Below are 8196 nucleotides of genomic sequence, written 5' to 3' on the forward strand. Positions count from 1 at the left end.
TCTGGGAGTGAATCCAATGCCAGGCGCATTGCTTCCCAGTTTGCCTCTTCATCATACAGCATGACTCTGAGAGTCGGCTCGTAATGTTCGATGGGCAAGACGGCTTCAGCACCGTAAACCATGAGGAATGGGGTTTCACCGGTTGCCCCTTTCGCTGTTGTCCGGATGGCCCACAGGACATGAATTAATTCTTCTGCCCATAAGCCACCAGCTCTTTCTATTTTCTTTTTAATGCCGTCTGAGATGAGTTTGTTGAAAGCTTCAACTTGGCCGTTTGCTTGGGGCCGACCAACAGATGCGAAATAGCTTGAGATCCCCTGATCTCCCAACCAAGTTTTTAGCTGAGTCGTCTCAAACTGAGGACCATTATCAAAAACCATAGACATGGGTACCCCGTACCGGGTGATAATTTTCTTCCAGATGAAGGAAATTACGTCTGAGGTCTTGATGTTTTTAACCGCCTCAGCCTCAACCCACTTGGTGAAGTAATCCACCGCCACTAAGATATAGCGCTTTCCGCCTGGAGCAGGCGTGTAAGGACCTAGAATGTCCATGCCCCATTTTGCAAACGGGATTGGGTTGTGGATGGCCGTCAGATAAGTAGCCGGACGGTGAATGAGTTTGCCAAATTTTTGGCACTTGTCACATTTCTTCACCAACTCCTTGGCGTCCGCCTCAAGAGTGGGCCAAAAGTAATGTCGTCTGGCTCTGACGGCTAGGGACCTGCCGCCTATGTGAGAGGCGCAGAATCCCGAGTGCAAGTCTTCGAGAACTTCTTTCCCCTTTTCTGGGGTGACACACTTCAATAAAGGCTTCAGAAACCCCGCCTTGAAGAGTTCTCCATTTCTCAACTCAAAGCTTGCAGCTCGCTTTTTCAGGACGGCTGCTTCCTGTGGCGAATCAGGAAGTGTGCCGTCTGAGAGATAGGCCCGGATGCCATCCATCCAGGTAGAGCTTCGGTCCAGAATTCCAACGGGATCCTCATAGATGCTTCTTTTTTCAAGAACTTCCCAGAAGACTGACCGAGGCGTATCATGGCAGGCGGAAGATGCCAGCTTTGACAATGCATCCGCCTGATTGTTTTCCGACCTAGGCACCTAATTCAGCCGGAATTCCTCAAGTGCCTTGGTCTCTTCTTTGACTGCCTGAAGATATTTAATCATAGCTGGATGAGTAGCCTCGTAGCTTCCCTCATACTGGCTAACAACCAATTGAGAATCAGAGTAGGCGTCAATTTTCATGGCCCCTGCCGCCTTACACATGCGAATGCCGGCTAACAGGGCTTCATATTCCGCCTCATTGTTAGAGGCCTGAAATTTGAAGCGTAGTGCATACTCAAATCTGTCTCCTTCAGGAGACTCATAAATTACACCCGCACCACAGCCGTTCTTTGTAGAGCTCCCGTCTACGTACACTTTCCAAACCTGATCAAGATTATCCGGAGTCACCAGACGAGTCATTTCCACAATGAAGTCGGCAAACGCCTGACCTTTCACTGCCTTTCTTGGTTCGTAAGTGATTTCAAGGCTCTGCATTTCAATAGCCCATTTCAACATTCTCCCGGATGAGTCCAAGGTAGACATTGGCCGCTTGAGTGGCTGGTCCGTGTAAATCACCACCGGATGTGCCAAAAAGTAAGGCTTCAATTTTTTGAATGCCATATACAAAGCGAGGCCAAATTTTTCAACCATGGGGTACCGGAGTTCAGCATTTTTAAGAACATGGCTAATGAAGTAAACCGGGAGCTGCACGCCGTCTCGCTCAGCAAGGAGAACAGCACTGAGGGCATGGTCTGAGACGGCTAAATACATGTACAACGTCTCCCTAGGCAAAGGACTGACCAACCTAGGCAGAGAATGTAAATGCTCTTTCAACCTCTGGAACGCCGCCTCAGCATCATCCCCCCATTCAAATCTGGTCTTCTTCCTGATTGCTTGGAAGAAGTAGAGGCATTTGTCACCTGACCGGCTGAGGAATCTTCCCAAGGCAGCCAGGCAACCGGTGAGTCTCTGGACTTCCTTGACAGAATGGGGTGACTGCATGTCAATCACCGCCTGTATCTTCTCAGGGTTAGCCTCTATCCCCCTTTGATCAATCAGGAATCCGAGAAACTTCCCAGACTCAACACCAAAGACGCATTTCTTAGGATTTAACATGACCTTATGCCGCCTGAGTGTGGTGAAGGTTTCTCGGAGATCAGCAAGGTAATCCGCCTGCTGCTTAGATTTGACTATCATGTCATCAATGTATGCTTCCACATTCCTCCCAATCTGATTAACAAAGACCGTATTAATCATTCGTTGGAAGGTGGCAGGAGCATTTTTCAAGCCAAACGGCATCACAGTATAACAGAATAACCCCTGATCAGTGACAAAGGCCGTCTTCTCTTGATCTTTTTTCCACAGGGGTATCTGATGGAAGCCGGAATAGGCATCCATAAAGCTCATCAAGGCGTGGCCGGCTGTAGAGTCGACCAAGCTGTCGATTTTTGGAAGCGGATAACTGTCCTTTGGACACGCCTTGTTGAGGTCTGTGTAATCAACACACATGCGCCAGGTCCCATTCGGCTTCTTAACAAGGACCACATTGGCCACCCAGTCGGGAAAACTACAAGGCCGAATGAACCTGGCCTCTAGCAGCTTTTTGACTTCGGCAGCTGCCGCCTGACTTCTTTCCTCACCGTGGTTTCTTTTCTTTTGCCGGATGGGCTTCTTTTTGGGATCCACGGCAATTTTGTGGACAGCGAGATCCGGGCTGACGCCTGGCATCTCTTCCACTTCAAAGGCGAAGATATCTTTGAATTCCTTCAGCAGAAGGTGTAGGCTTGCACCCAAGGTAGCATGCGCAACCGTCCCAACCTTAACAGTACGTTCTGGACGGCTGTCATCCAGAACGAGATCAATGCATTCATCAGCCGGTTGGGGACGAAGCTCATCTGACCGCTCACCGGTCAGTGATTGCTATTTTTTCTCCTTCTTCACCTCCACCAACAGAGGTGCCTTTCTTTTCTTACCGGCTGCTGGTGGGGCGGGAGCTGGGTCGGCATCCTTGACATTGTCAAGGTCTATTGGTTCTTGACCGCCTGGGGCCACGGTATCTCGAACGGCTGAGAGATAGCACTCTCGGGCCGTCTTCTGCTCCCCATTCAAGGAACCAACAGAGCCGTCATCCCTCTCATACTTGATGAGCATGAGAGATGGGATGATTACTGCCTTGGCTACGTTAAGGGTTGGCCTGCCAAGGATGATGTTGTAGGCGGTCAACTCCTCAACGACCAAGAATCTGACGACAATGTGTCGTCCCTGGCCTTTCTCCCCAAGCCGGATGGGTAAGTCAATTCTCCCGGCTGGGTAGACCATCCCACCCCCAAAACCAACCAAGGGGTGGGTGACCGGATGCATGCTGCTGACATTGTATTTCAGCTTTTGCAGGCACCGGAGGCTGATGATGTCTGATGAGCTGTCAGTGTCTATAAGGATCCGTCCAACCAGCTGGTTGGCAACCTTACATTCAATGACCACCGGGTCATCATGCGGGCGGCGGACGCTGCCCCTGTCCTTCTCAGTGATCAGGACGTCTGGGAAGGAGGAGCTGGCTTCCGCCTGCTCATCATCATCTTTGTCCATCTTTCGAAGATGGCTCTTGGTGCCCCGGATGGTAGGGCCACCACATGAGAACCCGCCCGCTATAGTGTAGACCGGCTCCTTGTTGGTATCCGAACTACTAGCAGGCTGGGGGGTAGTCTTGGAAGACTGACCCTTGTTTTTCTTTTTTGCCCCGGCTAGGGACTTAGATATGTAGGACTTCAACAGCCCTTTGTCAGCCAGACGGTCCAACGCACGCTGAAGACTGAAGCAGTCGTTGGTGTCATGGCCAACTTCCTCATGGAACTGACAGAATTTATTCTTGTTCCGTGACTGGACAGAACTCTTCATAGGATTCGGCTTCTTAATGGACAGCCGGTCCTTTACCTCCATGAGGATGGAGTTGGAGTCCTTGTTAAACTCGTACTTGGGGGCGTACGGTTTAAACTCTCTCTTTTTCTTCTGGGACGGCTGGTGAGAGTCACTAACCGCCCAGACTTCTTTTCTCTTCTTGCTCTCTTCTTTCTTTTTTGCCGGCTAAGCAGGCCGGCTGTCTTTCTGTCTGTCAGACTTCTTGGAGTCCGACTGACTGCCAGGCGAGCAGAGGTCGGTAGCTTGAATGTAGCTTTCCGCCTCCCTCAGGGCCGCCTGTAGGGTGAAAGCCCCTTTTCTGACGAGGTCGAACTTAAAGGTCGACCCGTCTCTCAGACCCTTAAAAAAGTCTGTAAAAGCTACCTCGTCCGACAGTCCTTGAATCTGAATTCTTATCAGATTGAACCGCCTGACATATGAGCGCAGCCCTTCTCTCTCTCCCTGCTTAACAGTGCTCAGATCAAGGCTTGTTTTCTTATCAGGGATATTCATTGAGAAGTTAGAGGCAAACAGGAAGGCAAGCTTCCTGAAGCTGTCTATGGACCCGGCTAGCAGATTACCAAACCATTGTTGGGCAATGCCCTTCAATGTAGCCGGGAAGCATCGACACCAAGCGGCATCATCCAACCCCTGTAGATACATGAGGTTGGTGTAAGCCATGAGGTGATCTTCCGGGTTGGAGGTACCGTCATAGGTACCAACCAACACATTTTTAACCTTGGCCGGCTGAGCCGCCTCGGTTATCTCTCGAGTGAACGCAGAAGGTTGTTCACCCAGGCGCAGCAAACGAAGCTGCCAGTCCAAAGGCTGGACATTTGGGTATGCCGCCTGACCCCCAAAAAGGGCCGGCTGCATGAGGTGAGGAGGATATTTCCCGTAAGCCGGAGAAGGCATATACGGGACAGCTCCAATCATATGAGGGCCAGAATGGACGGTATTACCGCCTGTCTGACTCTCATGCAAGGAGAGTGCACTCCCTGCAGAAACGTTGTTGAAACTGTCTGGAAAGTTCGACGTTGAAGCCGACTCAGACATCGATTGATTTCTCTTCCGGTTAATAATTTCCCGGGCATCAGAAGTTGGTCTTTTACTTCTCACCGGCAGTTGGGGCCGGCGAGTGTTATTGGTGTTCCCCCCAGGAAGGAGAATTTTTGACCAATCGATGGTCCCGGCTGCCTTCTCCTTTGGGTGAGGAGTAGGCTGCCGGTTTCTGACTGACTTCCCCTTTTCTGGAGGAGTCTTCTTCACCGACTGACCTTTACTTGGGCTAGCCTGGTTTTTGGTGATCAAATTTGTAATTTCACCCTTGAAACTCGTCATGAACCTCATGAGTTCGTCTCGGGTGACAGGGGCCGATCCAGCTGCCGTTTGAGTCGCCCCTTCCGGCTGCCCAGTAGGTCTGCTCGGACCCGCCTGGGAGGCGCCCCGCTCCAAAGTCTCTTTGGGCCGGATGCGCTTGACTCTGAGAGAGCCGTCCTCGGCTGTAGAGGTTTCGACCTGAGGATCCTCATCCTCCTCGTGGTCTGTAAAAACTTCTGGGTCTTCACCCAGACGGTTAGGGGGTGGTACAGACTCTTGAACCATCTTCGAGGTACTATCCCCACAGACGGCGCCAAATGTTTTGGGGGTTTTTGTCCCTCGGGAGAGTTACAACACGAAGACTGATCCGGGATGAGCTGTACCTGCAAAACAAACGGAGACACCTGTTGGGTGGTGCTCCGCCTCCAACGATCAAGTTAGTAACTTGAAAAGGAATAAAGAGTACGGAAATTTAGGTGGGTATCTGCTCGGATTCCAAGCTCAGGTGTTTCTCTGATGTAAGAGAATGCATGTGTATTAAATGATCAAAACGTGCCTCTGAAATGAGGGACATCTCCCTATTTATAGGGTCATTGGGAATTGCCCCTGATTAGTTCACTAAACCCTAATCATTTGGTGGGCTGCGCCGTTTTCCGGCGTTCTCGGGATTTGGGCCTGAAGGCCGCCTTTTCCCCTTTATTTCTGGAATGACACGTGTCAAGCAGGGATTGGTCCATTTTGGACCAATCTGAGGCTGACACGTGTCACCCTCTGATTGGGCCACGTGGAAGGGTAAAAATACCCTAAACAAGGACCCTATTGAACATTTGGACCGATTCCTTGAATTGTGCGCAATGATGCAAACCAATGAAGTAAGTTAAGACTACATTCATATGCACCTTTTCCGGAAATCTCTCACCGGACGAGCAAACAAATGGCTAAATCAAGTAAAGCCTAACACTCTCACAATATGGAGAGAGGTGGTAAAAGCGTTCTTGAAGCGCTTTATCTCCGAGGAAAAGACCGTCGAAATGAGAAGGAAAATTGCATCATTTGAGCAAGATGCCGATGAAAGTCTTGGTGAAGCATGGGAGAGATTCAAGGAGTTGGTACAAGCATGTCCCCACCATGAGTACAATCAAGGGTTGCTCATGCGGTTTTTCTACGACGGATTGGAGCCCATGTCAAGAGCCGATTTGGATGAGGGGGCGGGTGGTCAATTAATCAAGATCCCTCAAAATCAAGTTGAAGCCACAATAGAAGAGTTAGAAAAGAATTACTCTTGGGGGGGGCCGAAGAAGAAACGCTCCAAAGAGAGGTGGTATTTACGAATTGGGGAAAGTTGATCAATTACAACATCAAATTGATCAACTAAAAAAAGGGCTTTCCAAATTGAACACAAGTGTGAATGCAAGTTCAAGTGGTGGAGCAAGCTCTTCTCAAGTTAACTCTTTCTCTTGTCAAAATTGTGGAGGAACGAACCATGATACATCCTATTGTGGAGGTTTAAGCCCCGAACATGTAGCGTCATACAACACAAGGCAAGAGGGATTTAGAGGAAGCGGCGGTGGAGTAGCTTGGAGACAACCACCACCCGGGTTTGTACCTCAACCTCAACAATGGAACCAACAAGCTCAACCTTCCTATAACTCCAACCCTCAATATCAAAATCCACCTCCATCTCAACCCCAAAACCCAAGAAGAATCTATTCGAGGAACAACCAATACAACAATCAAACCCAAGCACCTCAAAGAAATCATCAAGAACAAGCACCTCAAGCGGAGCTAACTCAAACTCAACTCCTCCAAGCCATGCATGCGCAAATGCAATCTTTTTGGAAACAAATGCAAGAGATAAGAGCTCACAACAAGATGGTTGATTCACAACTAGCTCGATTGGCCGAGACAACTCCTTTCAATTCACCATCCACTCTACCCGGACAACCACAACCTAACCCATCTCACAATCCAAAACCCGATACATTCAAGGTGATCACATTGAGGTCGGGAACTTTCTATGAAGGGCCAAATGAAGGGGATAGTGAGAAAAAGAAAGGAGGATAGGAGAGTGTGAATGAAAACAAGGGAGGTGAGAAAGAAAAGTGTGATGAGATAGAAGGAGGTTCGGAGAAGAAGAAGCTTGACAATGAGAAGACAACTTCAATTCCTAGTGAGGCTAGGAATCTTGATGGACCGGTTCCTTTTCCCGGTCGGCTAGCGGAGAGGAAGTTGAATGACAAGTTTACAAAATTTCTTAGTGTCATGAAGAATTTGCATATCAACCTCCCTTTTCTTGAAGTTGTGACACAAATGCCATCTTACTCCAAGTTCCTCAAAGATATTCTCACCAACAAGAGGAAGCTCAATAATGAGCTTATTACCCTTCCACATCAAGAGAGTGCTCTTGTCCAACATAAGATGCCCAAGAAGGAAAAAGACCCGGGAAGTTTCACTTTGCCGGTGAAAATTGGGAACATGGAAGCTAGGGGCACCTTAGTCGATCTTGGAGCAAGTGTTAGTTTAATCCCTCTATCCGTTGCTCAAAAACTCAATATAGAGATGATCCCTACAAGGAAGACAATTCAATTGGCCTATCGATCGGTGAAATTACCTTGTGGAGAGCTTGAGGATGTTCCATTTCAAGTGGGACACATCTACGTGCCTTGTGACTTTGTAGTGATGAATATGGAGGAAGATGTTATCACTCCTTTGATTTTGGGACGTGAAGCTCTTAAAACTTTGGGGGCGGTCATCAATTGCAAGAACAACACCATCACATGTGAAGTGGGTGATGAAAAGATTGTCTTTGAGTTTTCTAAGTTGCTCAAGACCCCCATGGTTGAAAAATGCTATAGAGTTGATGTTGTGAATGAAGAGCTAGATCGCTTGGGGAGGGTTGTGATGAGGCCTCAAGATCCAATGATAGAAGCCCTTACATGCA

The 8196-nt window shown here is 48.9% G+C and overlaps 1 non-coding gene across 1 annotated transcript; it reads right to left on the bottom strand.

The window, feature by feature from the left end:
* Positions 1–6283: 6283 nt before the first annotated feature.
* On the bottom strand, positions 6284–6391 carry LOC145606809 (small nucleolar RNA R71). The gene has a single exon (XR_014105438.1). It is a non-coding gene; the product is annotated as a small nucleolar RNA R71 (small nucleolar RNA).
* Positions 6392–8196: the final 1805 nt, after the last annotated feature.

Source organism: Chenopodium album, chromosome 2, assembly GCF_948465745.1.
Source record: "Chenopodium album chromosome 2, dcCheAlbu1.1, whole genome shotgun sequence".
Classification (NCBI taxonomy): Eukaryota; Viridiplantae; Streptophyta; class Magnoliopsida; order Caryophyllales; family Amaranthaceae; genus Chenopodium; species Chenopodium album.